Here is a 24,183-nt window from a genome sequence, read left to right as displayed (position 1 = left end):
TCCTGCCCTCATGGAGCTTACATTCTTCTAGTGAAAGCAACATATGCAGAGATAAATAAATGTACAATATATGCAAAGTAAATGCAAATTTGGGAGGGGGAGAGTTGTGCAGAAGGGTTATCTACTGGAGGATCAGGGAAGGTCTAGTGAATGAGGTAGCACTTAAGGGGACCCTTGAATGTAGCAGGGGATTTACAAGGGGCAGAGGTAAAGAGGGAAAACACTTCAGGCCTGGGGAATGTACATGTACAAAGTCATGGGGGCAGGAAATGGGAGTCATGTAGAAAGAATAGTAAATGGACCAGTTTGGCTGTAGGGTGAAAGGAAAGAGGATAAGATCAGTCTGGACAGGTAGATTGGAGCAAAAGTACTAAGGGGTATAAATGCCACATGGAGGAGTTTTTCTTTTTTTAATTTTTACTTTAGAGACATTAGAGAACCACTTCAAGCTTCCTGAGCATGGGAGTGATATGATCAGACCTAGGGTTTGGGAATATCCATTTGGCAACTATACAGGTCATGGATTGAGGAGGGGGGAAAGTGGATGCAGGGTGGCCAGTGAAGGACTATTACAGTAGTCCTGGTGAGAGATGATAGAGGGTCTCAACTAGTGTGATGGCTATTTGAACAGAGAGAAGAGGATTTATACAAGAAATATTGTGCTGACTGAATCAATAAGACTTGCAGATCACGTGAATATAGTGGTAGTGGGAAGAGTTGAGGATGGTTCTGGGGATGTAAACTTGGGTGACTGGAAGAATGACAGTATCCCTTATGGATCAATAGATCCATATATAATCCCTATTTTTAGATATTAGAAAGAAGTATGAGTTTAGAAATGAAAATTTTGGATTTTTAATTTTTAAAAATTTTGTTTTCAATTCAAAATTTGCTCCCTCCTTCCAGAGCTCATCTGCCCATTGGGAAGGCAAGAAATACAATACTCATTACACATCTGAAATCATGAAAAATATATTTCTGCACTAGCCATGTTAAAAGAACAAAAAACAACAAAAATAAAGTGAAAAAATATTCTTCAATCTCAACTCAAACTTCATCAATTCTCTCTCTGGAGGTGGATAGCATTTTTCATCATGAGTCCTTTGGAAATATTGATCATTGTATCAGTTAATCAATGATCATTGCATTCATCAGAGTAACTGTCTTTCACAGTTGATCATCCTTACAATATTGCTATTACAATATTGCTATTAAGTTTTCCTGGTTATGCACACTTGTCTTTGTGCCAGCTTATATAAGTTTTCCCAGGTTTTTTTTAAACCATCCTTCTCAACATTTCTTATAGCACAATAGTATTCCATCATAATCATATACCACAACTTCTTCAGTCATTCCCCAATTGATAGGCATCTCCTCAGTTGACAATTCCTTGCTACCACAAAAAGAGCTGCTATAAATATTTTTGTATAGATGAATCCTTTTCTTTTTTCTTTGATCTTTTTGGGATACAGACCTAACAGTGGTATTGCTGGTTCACAGTGTATACATAGCTTTATAGCCCTTTTGGCATAGTTCCAAATTGTTCTCCAGAATGACCAGCTTAGTTCATAACTCCACAAATAGCGCATTAATGTCACAATTCTTCAACATCCTCTCCAGCATTTCTCATTTTCCTTTTATGTTTGGCTAGCCAATTTGCTAGCTGTGAAGTGGTAGCTTAGAGTTGTTTTAATTGGCATTTCTCTAATCAGTAATGATTTACAAACTTTTTCACATATCTATTAATAACTGATTACTACTACTGAAAACTTATTGTTCACATCTTTTGACCATTTATCAATTGAAGAATGATGCTTATTTTTTTATAAATTTGTCTCCATTTTTGAAATATTTGAGAAATGTGACCATTGTCAGAGAAGCTTACTGTAAAATTTTCCTTAGTTTCCTGCTTTCTTTCTAATTTTGGCTACATTGGTTTTGTTTGTGCAAAGCCTTTTAAATTTAATCTGATCAAAAGGAATGAAGCTCTTGAGTTCTATTTTGTACTTGAATAGTACAATAGTACAAACAAGACACAGAACCCAAATACCATAGTAGTTCTTTAAAAAAAAAAAATCCAACAACATAAACACTTAGGTAAATTGACTTCCTTTTTGACAAGAATTACCTAGAAAACTGGAAAGATGTTTGGCAGAAAGCCAGTTTAGAATAGCATCTTATGCCATGTGTTACAATTACTTTTGAATGGATAAATAATCTAAAATGAAGATGTTATATCATTAAAACTAGAATTGAAAGGTGTTAACTTACTCAACTAAGGTTTGGAGAAGAATTCACAAAAAGACAAGAAGTAGAGCTATAATGATAAGAAATAATTTTGATCATTTAAAATTATAAAACATTTGCACAAACAAAAATCAATACAATTAGAATAAGAAGAGAAACTAGAGATAAGGAAAAAATCTTTAATTTTACATCTCTGATAAAAGTTTGACACTCAAAATATACAGGAAATTGTCACAAATCTACGAGAAGGAGTCATTACTCAAAAGTTAAGTGGTCTAGGGATACAAACCTTTTACACCAGTACTTTCACTACTGGGCATGTCCCAAGGAAGTCAATCACAGAATAAAATATTCCATATTATCCTAACCTAAATATTACCTAAATACATACCTAAATATTAGGTATTAGGTACATACATATATACATACATACATACATACATATGTATATATGTATGTGTGTGTGTGTGTGTGTGTGTGTGTGTGTGTGTATAAACTCTAGATAGGGGCAGGTTGTGAAGGACTTTGAATGCCAAACTTGGGATTTTATATTTTATCTCAGAGGTGATAGGGAACCACTATGTTTTATTGAATGGGTAGGGGGAAGACAGGTGAAAAGATTAGAGCTTTGCTTCTGGAAGATTAGTTTGACAACTGAGTGATTGAGTGACTGAGTGGAAGATGGACTGGAGTGGGGAGAGAGCTGAAACAGGGAGACTAACCAACGGGCTATTGCAATTGTCCAGGTGTGGAGTAATGAAGAGCTATACTAGAGTGGTAGCGTTGTAAACTACTGACACCTAAATAACTAAATATTAACAAAACATGTTTCGACATAGCCCAAAACTAGAAAAAAATGTAGACAAATGTCAAACGGAAAATGGACAAATAAATTGTGGTATGTGAATGCATTAGAAATATTATTGTGCCATAGGGAGTGGTAAATATGAGGAATTCAGAAACCAGAAGGCTTGTGTGAAGTGATATAAAGTGAAGAAAGCAGAACCAGGAGAACAATAAAAACAATGGCTATTATAATGTAAGTTAAAGTACAACATAAATCAGAAAAATGCAGTAGTCAACATGGGCTCCAAATGACAGATGTTGGAGCACACCTCCTCTCAGCAGAGAGGCAACGGACTTTGTGTGATGGATTCTCTATACTAGGTCAGTGTCAGTAGTTTACAACGCTACCACTCTAGTATAGCTCTTCATTACTCCACACCTGGACAATTGCAATAGCCCGTTGGTTAGTCTCCCTGTTTCAGCTCTCTCCCCACTCCAGTCCATCTTCCACTCAGTCACTCAATCACTCAGTTGTCAAACTAATCTTCCAGAAGCAAAGCTCTAATCTTTTCACCTGTCTTCCCCCTACCCATTCAATAAAACATAGTGGTTCCCTATCACCTCTGAGATAAAATATAAAATCCCAAGTTTGGCATTCAAAGTCCTTCACAACCTGCCCCTATCTAGTCTTTATACACACACACACACACACACACACACACATACATATATACATATGTACGTATGTATGTATGTATATGTGTGTGTATATACATATATATGTATATATATATGTATGTATGTGTATATGTGTGTGTATGTATGTATGTGTATATATATATATATATATATATATATATCACTTACTCCCCACCACATGCTGTACAATCCAGTGACATTGGTTCCCTTGCTATTCCTTGCACAGGACCGTCCATCTCCAGACTCCCCATATTTTCATTGGCTATTCCCCATGCCTGGAAAACTATCTGTCTCTCCTCATAAACACCTCCTGGTTTCTTTGGATTACTTAAAGTTCCAATTAAAATCTCATCTTCTTTGAGAAGCCTTTCCTAAAGCCCCTGAATGCCTTTCCTCTATTGATTATCGGCAATTTATCCTGTAAATTTCTTGTTTGTACATAGTTATTTTTAGGTTGTCACTCTAATTAGATTGTAAGCAGAGACTGCCTGTTCTTTTTCTTTCTATCTCTAACACTTAACACAGTGCTTGGCACATAGTGGATATTTAATAAGTGTTTATTGATTGACTTCACTGAAAGGTTTAAAAAAAACACATTTTTTCTTTTTCAATCTTAGCTAAGTCTGTTGAAAAAGTTGTCTGTATTCTACTTCTAAACCCTCTTTAGTCTTGTTTCTCAACTCATCATTCAAATGAAACTGTCTCTTAATTAATTGCCAAATCTAATAAACTTTACCTTCCTCCTCCTTTTTGGTCTGTCTGAAACATTTGACATTTTTGACCACCTTCATCTCCTGAACACACTTTCCTTTCTGAGTTTCTGACCCTGCTCTCATGGTTTTCCTCTAGCTTATCTGAGGGCTCCTCATTAGTCTCTTTTGTAAGTTCTCTATTCATTTTACATCCCCTAACTGTGGATATAAATCAAGGTTCTGTCCTGGGCCCTTTCCCATTTTCCCTCAGTACTCCTACTTGATAATTGCCTCAAGTAAATCATCATATAATCAGCAACTAAAGCCTTTCATTTCTTTCTCTCATCAATGCTGCTGTCAGTATTTTTCAAACTATATTATTTGGTATTGGAGAGAGTGGGCATCATTGCTTCACTCCTGTAATTATTGGTAAAGATTCTAGTGTATCTTCATTGCATGCGATGCTTGCTTTTGGTTTTAGATAGATTCCTCTTACGATGTTAATAAAGTCTATACTTTGAAGGGTTTTTTAATCATAAAAGTGTGTTGTACTTTGTCAAAGGCTTTTTCTGTATTTATTGAGATAATCAGGTGGTTTAGGATGTTTTGGTTTCTACCATGATTATGTTTTCCTAATGCTGGTCATAATGATTGATTTCTTGGAAAATTCACAGCAGTCTGTTTGACAAGATTTTGTTTACAATTTTTGAATCAATATTCACTAATGATATTGGCTTATAGTTTTCTTTCTGTGTTTTATCTTTTCCTGGTTTATGAATTAGGACTATATTTGCCTTAGGATTCTGGTAGGATGCTTTCTTTCTCATTTTTGAGAATAATTTGTGAAGTATGAGTACTAACTGATCTTTAAAAGTTTGATAATGTTCTCTTGTGAATCCACCAGGCCCAGCAGTTTTGTTCTTTGGTAGTTCCTTTGAAGCTAGATGTATTTCCTTTTCTGAGATTGGGTTAATTAACATCTTTATCTGGTCTTCTGATAGTTTAGGTATTTTTTATTTTTGAAGCTATTCTATATTTTATGCTCTCCATTTTGTTAGCATATACCTGTGCATAATATAATCTGATTATTCTTTTTATTTCTTCTTGTTTGCTGTGATTTCAACTTGTTTATTTGCAATTTTATTAATTTTATTTTCTGTTCTATTTTTAAAATCAGATTATCTAAGTATTTATCAAATTTCTTTGTCTTTGCAAAGAACCAGCTTTTAGTTTTATTTATCATTTCTATTTTTGTTTCCAATTTTTCTGTTTCCTTCTTATTTTTAATATCTACTCTTTTGTCCTTATTTTAGGTTTGTTCATTTGTTGGCTAAAGGAGACCCAAAAAAAAAATACTGAAGAAAATAACACCTTAAAAATAGTTTAACCCAAATGGCAAAAGAGGTCCAAAAAGCCAATGAGGAGAAGGCCCTAAAAAGCAAAATTGGCCAAATGGAAAAGGAAATACAAAAGTTTACTGAATAAAATACTTCCTTAACAATTAGAATGGAGCAATTGGAAGCTAGTGACTTTATGAGAAATCAAGACACTGTAAAACAAATCCGAAAGAATGAAAAATTAGAAAACAGGCCGCAGCGACACTGGAGCAGGCCTCAGAGGGCTGCATCGCAGGCAGCTGTGGTGGTTCCAGGACTTCTCAACCCATGAAAGCCAAAGACAACTTAGAAGGTCAGTGGGAAAAGTCTGTGACAGCAGTGAGAGGTAGAAGCTAGGTCTAAGCTGCCACCCCCCCACCCGGGGCAGCGGCTGCCTCCTGATCTTCCAGCCCAGAGACTGAGGGGGAATTGAGTGGCTGATCAGAGGGGGATTGAAAGGATCTCTTTGCCAGTGCTGAGGCAGGAATCTCTTGCTTTGCCCATGCTTGGATCTGGGTCACAGTTCTGAGGAGCGGTCCTGGGGTGAGGAGGAATGCTGGCGTGGTGGAGCTTGCTGTGGAGGTGGAGAGGAAACACCTCACCCCTTATCACACCACCTTGGAAGAACTGAAAATTTACAGGTCCCTAGAAGTATCTCTGAAAACAGCTGAATAAACCCCCAAAGCATGGGACAGTACATTCTCCACATTGGAAACAGACTCTTACCTTAACAAAGAGTTTAAAACTCAAGTAATTGGCTTGGATCATGAGTAAGCAGCACAAAAAGAGTCAGACTATATTATCTTACTTTGGTGACAAAGAAGATCAAAACATACAGCCAGAAGAAGACAACAAGGCCAAAGCTCCTACATCCAAAGCCTCCAAGAAAAATATGAATCAGTCCCAGGCCTTGGAAGAGCTCAAAAAGGATTTTGAGAAGCAAATAAGAGAAGTAGAGGAAAAACTGAGAGTGATGCAAGAAAATCATGAAAAAGAAGTCAACAGCTTGCTAAAGGAGACCCCCAAAAATACTGAAGAAAATAACACCTTAATAGTTTAACCCAAATGGCAAAAGAGGTCCAAAAAGCCAATGAAGAGAAGAATGCCCTAAAGAGCAAAATTGGACAAATGGAAAAGGAAGTCCAAAAGATTACTGAAGAAAATACTTCCTTAAAAATTAAAATAGAGCAATTGGAAGCTAGTAACTTTATGAGAAATCAAGACACTGTAAAACAAATCCAAAAGAATGAAAACTTAGAAAACAATGTGAAATATCTCATTGGAAAAACAACTGACCTGGAAAATAGATCCAGGAGAGAGAATTTAAAAAGTATTGGACTATCTGAAAGCCATGATCAAAAAAAGAGCCTAGACATCATCTTTCAAGAAATTATCAAAGAAAACTGCCCTGGTATTTTAGAACCAGTGGGCAAAATAGAAATTGAAAGAATCCATCGATCTCCTCCTGAAAGAGATCCCCAAAGAAAAACTGCTAGGAATGTTGTAGCAAAATTCCAGAGTTCCCAGATCAAGGAGAAAATATTGCAAGCAGCCAGAAAGAAACAATTCAAGTATTGTGGAAACACAATTAGTATAACACAAGATTTAGCAGCTTCTACATTAAGGGACTGCAGGGCATGGAATATAATATTCCAGAGGGCAAAGGAGGTAGGACTACAACCAAGAATCACCTACCCAGTAAAACTGAGTATGATCCTTCAGGGGAAAAAATGGTCATTCAGTGAAATAGAGGACTTTCAAACATTCTTGATGAAAAGAACAGAGCTGAATAGAAAATTTGACTTTCCAATACAAGACTCAAGTGGAACATGAAGAGGTAAATAGGAAAGAGAAATCATAAGAGACTTATTAAGGTTGAACTGTTTACATTCCTGCATGGAAAGATGATATTTGTAACTCATGAGACCTTTGTCAGTATTAGGGTAGTTGGAGGGAAAAAACTATATGGTAGATAGATAGATAGAGGGCACAGGGTGGGTTGAAGATGAAGGGGTGATATTTGGAGAATAAAATTAAGGGATGAGAAAGGATTATACTGGAAGAAGGAGAAAGGGAGAGGCAGAATGGGGTAAATTATCTCACATGAAACAGACAAGAAAAGCCTTTTACAATGGAGAGGAAAAGGGGGAAGGTGAGAGGGAATGAGTGAATCTTATTCTCATAAGATTTGGCTTAAGGAGGGAGTAACATACACACTCAATAGGGTATGGAAATCTATCTTACCCTACAGGAAAATAGGGGGGTGAAGGGGACAAGAGAGCAGGGTGATGATAGAGGGGAGAGCAGATTTGGGGAGTGGGTAATCAGAAGCAAACACTTCTGAGAAAGGACAGGGTCAAAAGAGAGAATAGAATAAATGGGGGGGCGGGATGGGATAAAGGGAAATATAGTTAGTTTTTCACAACATGACTACTATGGAAGTGTTTTGCATGACTACACATGTATAATCTGTATCAAGTTGCTTGTTTTTTCAATGAGGGTGGGTGAGGAAGGAGGAAGGGAGAAAATTTGGATCTCAAAGTTTTAAAAACACATGTTTAAAAATTGTTTTCACATACAACTGGGAAATAAGAAACACAGGAAATGGGGTATAGAAATCTATCCTACCCTACAGAAAAATAGAAAGGGAAGGGGATAAGAGAAGGGGGGGAGAAATAGAAGGGAGGGCAGATTACAGGAAGCGGTATACAGAATGCATGCCATCTTTGGGTGGGGGGTTGAGATGGGGAGAAAATTAAGAACTAAAAATCTTGTGGAAGTGAATGCTGAAAACTAAAAATAAATAGATTTTTTTAAAAAAGAAGGAGGAAGTTCATGCACTGCATTCACTATAGTGATAGTTTTGGACTTTTTACTGTGTATCCTCTTCACTATTCTTAGAAGCAAATCTAAAGAGCAAAAAGTCGAAGTCCTTTCCATCTGTATGTCTCATTCCATCTCATATCTCATACTTCTTTTACTGACATTTAACTGGATCCTTTCAAAGAGGGAGATAAAGACATATCAGTTGCAAAACAAAATAAAACCAAGCAAACCATCAGTAAGGTGGGATGGGTGTAATGCAGAGGTGTCAAACATGTGCTCTATGGGATTGTTTTGATTTGCATTTCTTATTATTAGTGATTTGGAGCATTATTTCATGTGTTTTAAATACTTTGTAATTCTTTTGAGAACTGTTTATTCACATCCACAGGTGAGAGTTGGGTGACAGGTGGACACCAGAGGTGGATGAGCAGCCCTAAAAATGGCTCAGTGAGCCCTCACACCAAAGGTGATAGTTCTCCCTGAACACTCCATACACCCTCCAATCTTGCCTTACCAATTGCCTATTATTGCTCATTTCAAGTTGGGTTCCTTGGAAACATCTCAAACTCAACATGTCCAAAACTGAACTCATTATTATTTTCTCCTAATCCATCCCACTTCTAAACTTGAATGAATGAATGAATGAAAAAAAAATGAGTATGCATTTACTATGTGCCAGCACTATACTAAGTACTCAAGATACAAATTCAAAAGCAGAAACGATCTCTGCCCTCAAGGTGCTTACAAAATATAATGAGGGGAACAACACATATAGGGGAATGATGGCCTTGGAGGGGCACTTTGATCTACAAAGCTCCTGGAGATGGTGAGTGGGGCCATAGGAAAGTAAAATGACACACTCCATCCTAAAGAGTTTATTTGATCATTATCAAATGATCAAAGTTCATGGATCCAGAATTGGAGAAAGGGCAAGGTAATTGTGCCACAATGAGGTGGTTGGGGAAGCTGTGAAAGAGGTGGCTGGAAAGGAATATAGCTGAGGCTTTCCTGAAATAGTAGTCTTGGAGAGACAGCTACTGATCAGGGAATTTGGACTCTAGGGTAGTTCCCCCTCTCTGGTGTGGGCAGCAAGGTGGTTGATGATGGTGGAAGAGATGACCATTAAGTTTTCCTAAGTGTGTAACTTTGGCACTATTCTTGGTTCTTCACTCTCCCTCATTCAAATAATCTAATTAGTTGCTGAATCTTGCCATTTCTACCTCCACGACATTTCTTACAACTGATCCTCTGGTAGACAGCAAGACCAAAGGGAGGGGTAGGGGGCAAGGGAAAGAAATAGCCTCCCTTCATGAGGAATTCCCTCTCATAGCCCAGGTTTTTCCTTGACTGCTGGACATTGCGAATGCTATCTCTATTTCTCAAATAGCACTCTTTTAAGGATCACCTGAAGATGTGGCCAATTATTATTCATCCAATGAAATTGTTCCCTTCTGACTCACTAAAGGAACTTTTTTCACTTCCCAAAAAAAGCTGCTTAGTATTGCCACATTTTTACAAATTATTTAACATCTCCTTATTGACCCTCTTCCTGTGATTTGGTGCTGAGATTTCAAGGACCAACTCCTTCATAAATTTAAATAAGTAAAGAGAAAATTTCTGAAAAGAGAAGTCCTAAGAATTCAAAGTGCAATGTAAAATCCTTCCATCATTTAGTGAGTTTAGCCCCATATAGATGGCAATTTTTACACAACAGGGAAACCAGGACAGTTGAATGTGGGGACAGCAGCAATGGACAATATCTCTGAGGATTCCATCTGCTTCTCTCCAACCTTAGGGTTGCCTTCAGAGAAAGTACAACCTCTGGGCTGATGTTTGTTATGTTGGCCCATTCTACTGGTTTTTCAGAGCTTTTTGTTGCAGCTAGCCTATGAGAAAGAACTTTGTCAGGTGAGATCTCTTCATCAAAGAGGAGTAAGAAGTTGGATTTCTTAAGCAGTTTTACCTGTGTACTTCTGTGTTCTCGTGTGTTTTGTATTCCCTGATGAAGTCTTGTGTGCTAAATCAGACTTTGAATTTCGTGAAGTCCTGGGCAAAAGAACATTTATTTGGGTCTCTGTATCATTCTATATACATCATTCACCTTTTACTATTTATGAGTCATCATCAGTCCTTCATATTAGTGGAGGCTCAGAGGAACCAGGCCTCCAAGGAATTGGATATCCAACAATTAAGACTTCTAATTGAAATGAAATTTTTTAAAAAATCACAATTCTTCAGGATTCTGATTTTCTTTGTTTTTTTTTTAAAGACTAGCTCTCCCTATCTTGCCCAGACTAGAAGTAAAATGGCCACTCAAAGGCCTGACCCCACAACAAATCACCTAGAAAACTTCAACATGCACTACTTCTAACCCAGGCTGGTTCACTTCTCCTTAAGCAGCCTGGTGGCCTTCTGCTGCCAGAAGCTCACTGTATTGGTGCTGGGGTGCTGGACTTAGGGCACTGCCTCCATTGCTGCTCAGGGCTCTCAAACTCAAGCTACCCACCAATCTTAGGCTCTCTGGTAATGGGGTATTATAGGCATATGCCACCATATCCTAGGATCTATTTTTATAAGAATAGTATTAAAGTGTTGGAAAGATTGTTGAAATATTTTGCTATAGGCCTGAATATTATATTTTCTTGCAGAAACTATGCAGTGTGGGAATAAATGACATGCCCAGGTCTTCCTATCTCCAAAGCCAGCTGTGCATTCATAATGCTGCCATACAGCCCCGTGTTATGAGGGCTATTGCTTAAAAATAAAAAAAGAAGCCAAGAGGTGGACTGAGTTGCACACAAACAGAAAAGGTAATAACAGAATAACAAGATAGTGGTCATGCGGTCATTTTTTTCTTGCACTTCACATTTCATGATCAAAATGGAAAAAATAAAAAGTAAGACTTTAGATAAATTAATTAATTTATTCATTATTAATTTATTTATTATTAACTCTGATATTAATTTATTTATAATGCAGATTAATTATATTATTAATTAAATTATCAATTATTAATTAATTATTAATAAATGGTTAATTATGAGATTACATGTATATACATATAAATATATAGATAATTGTTAATAAATTATATGTTATATAATAAATTAATTAATTATTAAATTATTAATTAAATAATTAGATTTATTTATTAGATTGGATTATTTAATTAATTTAGATAAATTAAATTTTAGATAAATTAAAATTGACTACATATCTTTGTTCATGGACATTTGCCTTAATCCCGGGAGCTTGAAAGGTGTATTTAATTAATCCCAACTTGATTTATGTGTAGTGTTTTGAGGACCAGATTTCCCAAGCTAATATTCTTTTTAGAAATACCCGAAAGTCAACACCTAGGAAATCCCTTTTGAATTGTTAAGAAAACTTGAACTTTCTTCTCCTGATACTATAATCATTGTTACTGACCTCCTGGCAGACATAAAGATGATTTCATATTTTAAATCCCCTAAATGCACAATTTTGTTCCTGAATCATCTCTTTTTAAGAATTAGTAATGTCAAAAAAAAAAAGAATTAGTAATGTCAGGCAAACAATTCACTTCTTCAAACCCCTTCAAAGTTAATGAAATGTAGGGAGATAAGAAATTTTGAACTTATTTTTATGTTAAATGACAGCATTTGGATATATCTATTTCTCCAAATTCCTTTAGCTTTGTTCTCAAAGTTCATTTTTTTTAATTCTTTAGTTGTTTTTCTGGATTTTCTAAAATCCAAACTTACCATGAGAGACTCTGCTTTGGACTAATCAGTGCAAATGGAGCATTAATTTATTAATTAATTAATTTATTTATTAAAAAATATCCTGGTAAGGGAATAAAATTATTCCACAGAAGAATGCATTGTTCTAGTTACTGGGTATGCAAATACAATGAATAAAAACAATTTCTATTCAAATTGAAATTTTATGCCTTTACTAATCTAATAATTTGACATAGTATTGAAATTTCTGATTTCCCTGACTCATCTGTCAACACTTCAGTCCATCTTCCACTCGCCTGTCAAATTAACCTTTCCAAATCACAGATCTCTCTCTCTCTCTCTCTCTCTTTATGGCTCTCTCTGTCCATTCAATTAACTAGACTGGGTCCCTATCACCTCTGAAATCAAATATACATCCCTAAGTTTGGCATTCGAAGTCCTTCACAACCTGCCCCCCTGCTACTTTTCTAGTCTTACACCTTCCCCTCCCCAAGCGCCTCCTTCCCACACCCTCCCCACCAAGGTATTCTTGTAATCCAGTGACACTGGCTTCCTTGATGTTCTTTGCAGAAGACACTCCATCTTCAGATTCCAGGTATTTTCACTGACTGCTCCCCACACCTGGGAAACTCTCCCTCCTCACATCCACCTCCTGGCTTCTCTGGCTTCCTTCAAATTTCAGCTAAAATTCTACCTTCTATGAGAAGCCTTTCCAAATGTCCATGAATGTTAATAACTTCGTTCTATTGATTATCCGCAATTTATCCTGTATAGATTCTGTTTGCACATAGTTGTTTTCAGGGTGTCTCTCTCTTTAGATTGTGAGTGCCTTGAAAGCAAGGACTTTCTTTGCCATTTCCTTACATCACCAGCACTTAGCATGCTGCTTGACACAAAGTAGATGCTTAATAAATACATATTGGCTGACTGTGTAAAAAAGCAAACCAAAAAAGAAAACAAAAAACCAACAACAGGAGTTTTTGGTTTCAGCTAAAATTCTTGAAAAACCTATCTATACTCACCCCGCTTCCTCTCTCTCTTAAAACTCTCTTTGATCTCATTTCTGATCTTATTTAACCGAAACCATTGTCTCCAAAGATACCAATGATTTCTTAATTGCCAGCTCTAGTGGCCTTTTCCTATCCTCTTCCTTTTTGACCTGTCTGCAACATTTGATGCACTTTCTCATTTCTTGACATTCCTCCAATTTATCCAAGTGCTCCTCCTTAATCTCCCCTGCTGCTTCTTTATCCATTTTGTGTCCTCTAACTGTGGGTGTAAGTCAAAATTGTGTCCTGGACCTACTCCTCTTTTCCCTCAGTAGTCTCTCATTTGGTAATTGTCTCAGCTCCCATGGGTTCAGTAATAATCTTTATGTAGATGACTCCCAGGTTTATATTGTCAATCCTAGTCCCTCTCCTGAGTTTCAGTCTAACACAGAGGTTCCCAAACTCTTTTGGCCTAGTGCTCCCTTTTGAAAAAAAAAATTACTCAGTACTCCCCTGGAAATCTATTTTCTTTAACCTTTTAACTTTTTTAAAAATTTGCATCATTTAAAAAATGTAAATTTTTTTAAATGACTTATCTTAAATTTAATAATTTATTGTAAATTTGTGTTTTTTTCCTGCATTGAAATTTTGATGAAGCAACATTGTAGCATGTAACCATATAGTATCGTATTGTAAACAAGTCATTACATGCACATATTCCTGCCGAGGATGCTGGACTTCTAGACAATGCACAACATGCTTGCCTGTTAAAAGCAAAACACTTGCTTATTAAGACCTGTCTGTAGACTTGACCATTGATCGGTTATAATTTGAATTTTGCGTATTTATTTGGAAAATAATGTAAACACTACGACTTTGTTACAAAACAGATGAAACGTGTACAAATGGTTTTGCAAAATTTTCTTCTCTTGTCTTCTTTCCTTATGCTTCCATAGCCCCCTTATTTTTATTCAGTGCTCCTTCCCAATTGGAGGCTACTACAGCCTCCTGGATTATTCCAGCGCCTCCCAGGGTGTGGTATCACTGACTTTGGGAACCTTTGGACATCATAAACTGCCTACTGGAAAGTTTTGAAGGCACTTCAAATTCAACATGTCTAAAGCAGAACTCATTTTCTCTCCCCTAAATGAACCCCTCTTTCTAACTTCCTTATAACTATGAGCGCAGCACCATCCTTAAAGTCACTCAGTTTTGCAACTTCAGTTATCTTCACCTTTTTACTTTCACTCACTCCATATATCCAATCAGCTGAGAAATCTTGTTTCTATTTTCTCAACATCTCTTGTATAGATCTCCTTCTGTCTATTTACACAGCCTGAACCCTTGTTGAGTCCCTCATCACCTCTCTCTTGAATTATTGCAATAGTCTCCTAATAGGTCTCCCTGCCTCAGGTATCTCCCTAGTCTAGTCAATCCTCCACGTATTTGCCAAAATGATTTTTTCCAAAGTACAGGTCTGACAATGTCACCTCCGCAGTCAGTAAACTCCAGTGGCTATGACCTCTAGGATCAAATACCCTCTGTTAAGCATTTAAAGTCCTTTGCAACCTGTCCCTTCTCATCTTTCCAGTCTTCTTACCCATTAATGTATTCCATGTACTCCACAATTCGGACAGTTCCTCACACCCAAAGCTTCATCTCACATCTTGTCACTGACTGCCCTAAATATCCATCTTCAATTCCACTCCTTAAAATCCTTAATTTCCTTAAAAATCCAGCTAAGTCCTGTGAATACATTCCTTTCTAAGGAATACACCCTCTCTCCCTCATCTGTCTCTTTGTATATACATACACATATACAAGTACATATGTGTATGTATATCATTATTTGTACAAGTGCATATAAAAAGGCATATATAGGTACTTGTATATATATATAGGTATGTAAAGCATATATACAAATATGTAAATATATATTATAAAAGTATACATAAGTACTTATGAAGGTAGATATCTCCATGTGTGTATATATAAAATACACACTCCTTTTTTTAAACATTTATTTAGCACTTATGGGAAATTGTGCTAAGTATTTTATCCTTATTATTCCATTTGATCCTCACAACAACCCTGGGAGGTAAGTGCTATTATTGTCTCCATTTTATAGATGAGGAAACTGAGGCAAACAGAGATTAAGTGACTTGCCCAGGATGACACAGCTAGTAAGAGTCAGAGGCTGTGTTTGAACTCAGGTCTTCCTGACTCCAGGTCCAGAGCTCTATCCACTACAAAATCTAGCTGCTCCTCTATATATGTCTGTATATCTAAAAAAATAGCCACTAGTTACCTCTCTATATCTTCACACATACCTGTTTCATTTGTTAAAATGTAACATCCTTGAGGGCATTCACTGTTTTCTATTTTTCTTTTTAACTCCAAATCTTAGTATAGTTCCTGGCACACAGAAAGGATTTAATAAATATTTATTGATTATTTGATTGTTTGTAAGGAATAGATAGAGGGTGGGATCATTGAAAAGTGAATACTAAGTAAAAAATGAAACTCATTTTTAGAAGTTTTTGAAAATAAAGTAGGAAGTCATGTGTCATAGATGATTCTGTGTTCCTCCTACACTCTCAGGCACAGAGAACAAAAGCAGGGTTTGACATCCTTAATTACAACTCCTGTGTATTGGTCATAGGACCCTGGCTTTCTGAGGTCTGGAGATTCTATTAGTCATTGGAGAGAATTCAGGTAATAATACTCTTACAAATATAGTGCATAACCATTTTATACCAGTGTGAAACCTATATGCTTTTGCATAGATGACTCAATCAAATTGTCTGCTTGCTGAGGAGTGGTTCAAACTTTTTCCTCCCATGACCTTTATAAGGCTATAATAACCACTACCACTCTTGCCAATGTCAGCAGCACTAAAGATCTTGACGGCTGTTTGACATTGTGTGAGGGATTGTCTGATGTTGGCAGTTGCCAGTTAGGCGCTTTGGCAAGAGTAGGGTAGAATCTGGGTATTTTGGAAGTCGAGGCAGGGGCTGTGGTAGGCAGAGTTGTGGTGAACTGGGATGGGCTGGGTACGGAGAAGTCCTGAGGCAGTGGGCAGTGCTATGTGAGATAAGCTGGGTGCAAGGAAGTAGCGGAGCTTGTGCTCCTGAGGCAAGGGGCGGTGCCACGTGGGAGTGGGATGGCAGAGGACTGAGTTCCCTTTGCTTAGTCCCCTCCCCATATGCAACGTCATCCCCAGACGCATCTTGTGACCTTCCTGACTTCCTGGGTCCCTTTGTGTAGCACTGACCCCAGACCCCTCCTCCCAGTATCTGAGTCTGACTTCCTAGGTCACGTACTCTGTCTATGCACTAATCCCAGATGCCTCCTCCCTGTATCCGGCCCTAGCCTCCTACGTCACTCCCTCTCCCTTGGTGTGCTAAACTCAGACAGCCCCTTCCGGTATCTGACCGTACAATCATTGGCTAGTAAGAGGGCTGGGGAGGAGGGGCTAGGTAGGTATTTAGGAACGAGCGTGGTCAGATCACGCGGTCGCTCTCTTGGCTCCTGCTCTGTTGCTCTGGCCTTGCTGCTTGGGCTTGCTGTGATGGCTTGCTGTGATGGCTTGCTGTGATGGCCTCTGAATAAAGCTCTGGTGTTGGCGCCTCCTGATGGCTCGTCTCTGTGTGTTTATCCGGCTGAGGACCGAAGACTCGGAAGTGAGTATGACTCTGGTAGCCTGCTCCTTATAGGAGGAGAGGGTCGGCGCGGCTGACACGAGGTCGGCGCGGCCGGTACAACATTGTCCAAAGAAGAGTTCAGAAGGTGAAGGAGAATAGTTCATCCCCAAAACTCTTTTAGAGCTCTGCAACACCAATTTCTATAATGTCTTGAAACTTCCTCTTGAACCAATAAAATCCCTTCACCTATGTCAGAAACATTGCTGTAAGAGTCTAGATGGTTATGAATTCATCAAATGTTCCATGTTGTCATTCATTTTGGTTCCTGAGTCATTAGAAATATAGTATTTACCCATCACTTGTTTTGACTCATCACCAGTCTTTGAAATTAGTGTAGGCATTGGACTGAAACCTAAAAGAAATCTTAAGATTATTTCAAATAAAAAATTTTTAAATGTGCTAGTTTTAGACATTTTCAGAATCCTGATTTTCCACTGTTGCTCATTATAAGAACAGTATTTAAGTGCCAGAAAGACTGATAAATCATTTTGTGGTAAGATTGAAAATCTTTAAGAAATTACAGTTGAGGTTTTATTAAGATGTCTACCTCAGAGACTATATGATGTAATCCACAGAATGCAGCAAACCTGGATTTGGATTTCACCTCAGGAATTTATCAATGGAGAGGTTGTGGGAAAGATACAGCTTCAGAGCCTCAAATTTCTCAACTACAAAATGGGCATAATAAGTGCACTACCTATTTAGCACTTCTTAAACTGTGGGTTTGCAGCCCTGGTTGTGTAACTGAATGTGGGGGTCGAGAAAAATTTGGCAACAATAAAAGGTTTCTCAATGTGCAATGACCAAAAATTAATTCAAAATCAAAGCATTAAGAATCTGAGGTGTATCGGGAAGCACTTGCCAATGTTGTATCACACAACTTTCCTGCAGGTTTGGTTCTGAACACACAACATGGGCACTTTGCATGCCATCATGCCATGCAACATCAATGAACGCTGCCAGAAACACCTCAGCTCAGATTCGAGACTATTGTATGTTATGAATTGCAGTGTTTTTACTGTACATACAAAGTTTTCTGCTCTTACAGAAACATAATAGTTTAATTATGGAAAATAAAGACTTTTAATATTTTTCTACCATTATTCCTCAGCACTTAAGTATCAAATTAGTATGTCTTTGGATTATATTGTGTCAGAATGTTTGATTTTAAAAATTGCTGTTATATCCTTCTTTTACAGACACATAAGGGTTTAATTGCAAAAAGGAAAGACAAAAGCCCTTTAATAATATTCTATACCATCACCATTGTATATATATGTAAATGTGAACATTAATTTTTTAAATTAAGCACAAACAAATGCAATTTCATAAATTAAAGCTAGTATTTGACAAATTATTAGTAACATTTATTTATATTTTAGGATAAAAATATTTTTGGTTATGGATAAATGGCTAAATTTAGACAGAATTGTAAAAGTACTAATGACAATGCAGCAGAGTTTTGCCACCAGGTTGTAGTACAACTAAATTGACAAGAGAAAGAAAATATGTTGAATCATTTTTGCAAAATGGATTCACTTCTAATAGTGATGATGGTGTGGAAAAACCGCTTTGCCTAATGTGTAATGAGGTTTTAGCTGCAGAGAGCATGAAACCAACCAAACTAAAATGACATCTTAATACCAAGCATGCAGCATACTGCAATAAAACAAAGGAATATTTTGAACTACTTTAAAAATCTTTAAATAAAAGAAAAACAATATTTTGAGAAATTCCTTATTGTCATTGAAAGGTATTTATTGTAAATAAACAAGCACAACCATCTCATTAAATGTATGCAAATTTATTTTCATCTTTAATCAATGGTAAAATTATATGTATACTAAAGAATTATTTTAAAACAAATTTTCTTATTATTTGTTATCATTAAATGTTTGATTTTCATATCTATTCTATATCGCTATATACACAGAGCCACATAAAAATTTCTCAGGAGAAAAGGGGTCACAAATGGAAGAAGTTTAAGAAGCCCTGATCTATATCACACAGTAATGAAGAAATGCCTTATAAACCTTTAAGGGCTATACATATTTGATTAATGATGATGATGATGATTATAAAAAGAGAAATTCAAGATCCTCTGTTAAGGAATCAAGACATCTACACAGAAAACAAAATGATAATAGAATAAGAAGATAGTGCACATTTTCTCCTCATTGTAATTTCCAATAAGATTGAAGAAGATAAAAAGTCAACTAACATTTACTAAGTACTTTGTGCCAGGTACTGTGCTAGGGATACAAAAAAAAAAGTCTGAGACTACACTGAAATAAACAACATAGCCCTTCTACAACTTAGTAATGGGCATTTGCTTTAATCCCAATACCTCAAAGACTACATTTAATTAATCCCAATTTGGTTCATCTGTAATGTTTTGGAGATTGGCTCTCTCAGCTTACCACACCCTATAGACATACCCTAATGTCAATTCCAAGGAAATCCCTTTTGAACTGTTAAGAAAACTATAACTTGTTTCTGATAGTAACAGAATTAAGATGTACTCAGAGTCTCCTGCATTTTCATTCTTCACATCCCCAAAGTTTCAGAGCCCACAATTTATTTCTGTATATTCTGGTGCCAAGAACTAATAATCAAGTAAACAGCCAATGACTACTAAATCCTCTCGAAGGAAATTTAGGTGAGAGAAAGAAGTTTTATTTATTTTTACTAAAATGCTAATATTTAGAAACACTTGTTTCTCCAAGTTCTTTTAGTTTCTCACAGTTTGAAAATTTTTCTTATCAATTCTTTGTGACTTTCCTAAAATCAAAATTCTGCATTTGGATTGCAGCGCTATATACAGAATTCTTATGCAGCCTAACCAAGTCTGAATACCAGTGGAATATTCACTTGACAAGGTATACTGATAAGGGCACAACATTATTTTCTAAGAAAGTGATCACAAATACCATATATGTTAATCATCATTTAACCTGTCTGAATAATGGGGGCTGTGATGGGTTTTTTCAGGCAGCTATTAAGCTAAAAAAAAAGATAATTTAATATTGACTTTCAAACCAATTAAAAATTAATAATCCCTTACAGTTGCATGCCTTGTATCTTTAGCAGGCATTCCCTAATATGAAGTAGTAGTGACATTTCCATTTTTCCCTTTTCAAAATCTTGATAGTATTTTGAGGATTGTTCTTTGTCTTTAGATATTAGAGAAGTAAAATCAAGAATCTAAAGCAGTCTCTGTTTAATTCCAGGAATGAATTGAAACAAAATACCACGTTGCTACCAGAGTGAGCAAAAGGTGAAGATGAGTCTTAGAGAGGATGAATGTATGGTAATGCATGTAATGAAAAAATATACTAGTTATACTTGAGATTCTTGATTCTATAGAGGGTTACTTAAAGATAGATATTGTTAGTAAATACTGAATCCAAAAATTCTAAATGAACATAATAAAGGTCAATGGAAGGAAAGCAGAAAGGTCATTATATCTCACTAGGAACCAGATACCTTGGGCAGTTAATATCACTGATCTCTAAGAAAGACATAACAGATCAGGCAAAGATTTTTAGGACAATTACAGCGATCAAAGAAATAGAAAAGCTTTCACATGACAATATACTAAAGGGATTTAGGCTCTATGAAAATGACAACTAAATACTAAACTTTTTTTGAACTGAATCTGTGTTTTCATTGCTGTACGGCCTTTTCAATAAGAAAGCTCCCTTTACCAATGCAGATTGAACCCTGCTGAGTCTTAGAGACTTTGGGACTCTCTGAGAGGTCAAATGATTTCCTCAGAGGCATACAGCCAATAAAGATCAACTTACATGCAGGCGCAACTGACTCTGATACTAGGTCTTTATCCATTAGGATACAATGCCTCTGGTAGATAATAGAAATTAATACAAATTTTGTATATCATGACGAATATGAGCATAGAATTTTTTTTCACTGGAACCAATAAAATTAGACCTTAAGGATGTACCTTTAAATTTGAAAGACAAAGTAGTACAAGCTAAAGGAAGATCTTCCTTATACAGTGATACATAAACTTATCTAATATGTTACTGCAAGATGTGGTTTTGGTTGAAAAGAATATTTACAAATAACTTTGAAAAATTCAATGGGTAGTAGGACAAATGAATCTTAGGACATTTAACATTTTCATAACTTTTCAAGACCTGCATTAAGAATGACAATACATGCTATTGCTATAGGCACTTTCATGTCATTGCTATACAATTCAAAATTGGGTAGAATTTGGATATGACTCATAATTCTTGGGATATTTCCAAGCCACAAAACTCAAAACATTTGAAAACATGCAGTTTTAATATGTATACACCATTGTATGTAGTGAAAATGTACTAAGCAAAAATACCTGCACAGAAAAATTAAATTTTTAAAAATCAACATTCTGTTACTATCATTTTAGATGTTTTGAAATAATAAGATGAATTCTCTGACCTTTGATCATAGACTATGCTTTCATAAATCCATGAATAGAAGTTTTTTGTGTATGTAATATTGAATGAATTAATAAACAATCACTTTTTAAAGGATTATTATGTGGCAAGCACTGTGCTAAACTCTAGGGTGTCAACTACATAAACAAAGATGGTGTCTGACCTTAAAGGGCACACATTTTAATAGGTGGTGATATAACTAAGGAAGTGGTAGCCAGAGAGGTGCACTGAAGTCTGGAAAGTTACTGAGATTTTGAGTTGAGCCCTAAGAGAACAGATTGACACACTCCTTCCAGGAACAATGACAGATTTTACCTTAGTTCTTGATTACAGAACTGGAGTGGGGATTGGGAGAAGTTATCTGGAAGGCTTTGGAGTAGGTGGGCAGAGAGAAATTGTTGTTTTCTTTTTGTTGTTGTTGTTAGTCTTTCATTCTGGAAGGGGACTATGATGTCAGGAAGGAGATTTCATGACATGCAAGTGAATTGGATTTAAATAAGGCAAAGTCACCAGCCTCACTTTCTCCTCTCGACCATCTGGGTCTAGTGGCAAGATGTAGATCAGGATGATTAGAGATGTCCTCAATGACTCACCTGACTAAAGAGCAGGTGCTACATAGTGAAGAACAGGAGAAAATTGGGTCAAAAACAGAATTCAATGCAATTAACAAACTGTTATTGAGCACCTCTTTGCAAGATGAAGAAGTAGCATGGCACAACTAAGGAAGAAAAAACGCCGCGCTAGGAGTTGGGCAGAACCAGACACAAGGCCCACCTCTCAGCATTATGCCTTTGCCTCTGTGACCAGGAGAAGGTCACTTCACATTGTTCCTCAGCCTTTCGGCTAAGATCTAGTATCTGTTCTCATCAGTTAAATATCTGATATGTCCTCTACCCGAGGACAATATATTAAATGGATTTTTGGGACAGGGAGTTGGAATCTGTTTATATTCCTACATGGAAAGATGATATTTGTATCTCATGAGACCTTTGTCATGATTAGGGTAGTTGGAGGCAAGAAATTATATATATAGATAGATTGATAGATAGAGGGCACAAGGTGAATTGAAGATGAATGGGTGATATCAGGAGAATAAAATTAAGGAGTGAGAGAGGACAATACTTGGAGAAGGAGAAAGGGAGAGGTAGAATGAGGTAAATTATCTCACATAAAACAGACCATAAAAGGTTTTTACAGTGGAGGGGAAGTGGGGAAAGGTGAGAGGTAATGAGTGAATCTCATTCTCATCTGATTTGAATTAAGGAGGTAATAATGTCCACACTCAATTGGGTATGGAAAGCTCTCTTACACTACAGGAAAATAGAGGGGAAGGGGATGAGAGGGATGGGAGACGATAGAGGGGAGGGCAGATTAGGGGAGAAGGTAGTCAGAAGCAAACACTTCTGAGGAGGGACAGGGTCAAAAGAGAGAATAAAATAAACGGAGGGGGCAGGGGGGTGGGGGTGGGGTGCCGGGATAGGATGAAGGGGAATATAGTTAGTTTTCCACAGCATGACTACTAGGAAGTGTTTTGCATGATGACATAAGTATAACCTGTATAGAGTTGCCTTCTCAATGAGGGTGAGTGCGGAGGGAGGAAGGGAGAGAATTTGGAACCCAAAATTTTAAAAACAAATGTTAAAAAAGTGTTTTCATATGCAACTGGGAAATAAGATACACAGGCAATGGGGTATAGAAATCTATCCTGCCCTACAGGAAAATAGAAGAGGAAGGGGCTAAGAAAAGGGGGTGGAGACAGAAGGGAGGGCAGATTAGGGGAAGAGGTATTCAGAATGCATGCCATCTTGGGGTTGGAGGAGGGATAAGATGGGGAGAAAATTTGGAAATAAAAATTGTGTGGATGTGAATGCTGAAAACTAAAAATAAACAAATTAATGAATCTTAAAAAGAAAAAAAATTTAAATTTTAAAAAAAAGAAAATCACTTCACTTCTCAGTAACTAAGAAAGCAAGAGTATAAAGTGCATCAAGAAATGATGAAAGGGGGAACTCAAAAACTTAGAAGATTTGTACAAACTGATACAGAAGTATCAGATACAGAGTAAAGAAAACCAGGGGAGTCATTTCTAGGATGCTTCAATAATGTAAAGGAGAACCAGTTTGAAAGACTTAACTGTGATAAATACAATGATCCCTTTCTCTCCTCTTATCCTGCCAGCACTCTAGTGTAGATCCTCCCTTCACACCTAGACTATTGTAATAGACTCATGGTCAAGTCTCTTCCTATTCCAATCAATCCTCCATTCACCAACTAAAGTTATTTTCCTAAAGTGCAGGTCTATTTATGTCTCTCTACTCAAAAAACTCCAATAGCTCCCTACTGCCTCCAGGAGGAAATGCTATGGGGTTATCTACCCTGGCACTGGCAGTTTGGAGCTTTGCTGTTCTGGTGCTACTGGGTTGTGGCCGCTAACAGGCTTTTGCTCCTAAAAGGAGTTGCCTGTTCTAGTGTCTATGACGGGCAGAGAGAAAAAGAAGTGAAGTGAAACCTGACCGAGGCTTTCCTGAAATAGTTTTCTAGGAGAAGCAGTTGCCAATCAGGAGAGTGGTAACCCAGAGCAGAAGTTCCTTAATGGTAAGTCTTTGGTGTGAATGGTTATTCTCCTAAATGGTATTTTAAAAAATGTCCATGTCCAAAATGATAAATGTTGGAGAAGATGTGGGAAAGGAACGCTAA

At 36.8% G+C, this 24,183-nt stretch overlaps 1 pseudogene; it reads left to right on the top strand.

The window, feature by feature from the left end:
• Positions 1–22,309: 22,309 nt before the first annotated feature.
• On the top strand, positions 22,310–22,487 carry LOC114022988 (annotated as a pseudogene).
• Positions 22,488–24,183: the final 1,696 nt, after the last annotated feature.

The sequence above is a fragment of the Vombatus ursinus genome, unplaced genomic scaffold (genome assembly GCF_900497805.2).
Source record: "Vombatus ursinus unplaced genomic scaffold, bare-nosed wombat genome assembly UNPS02014814.1, whole genome shotgun sequence".
NCBI lineage: Eukaryota > Metazoa > Chordata > Mammalia > Diprotodontia > Vombatidae > Vombatus > Vombatus ursinus.
This window is presented reverse-complemented; position numbering and strand designations above follow the sequence as displayed.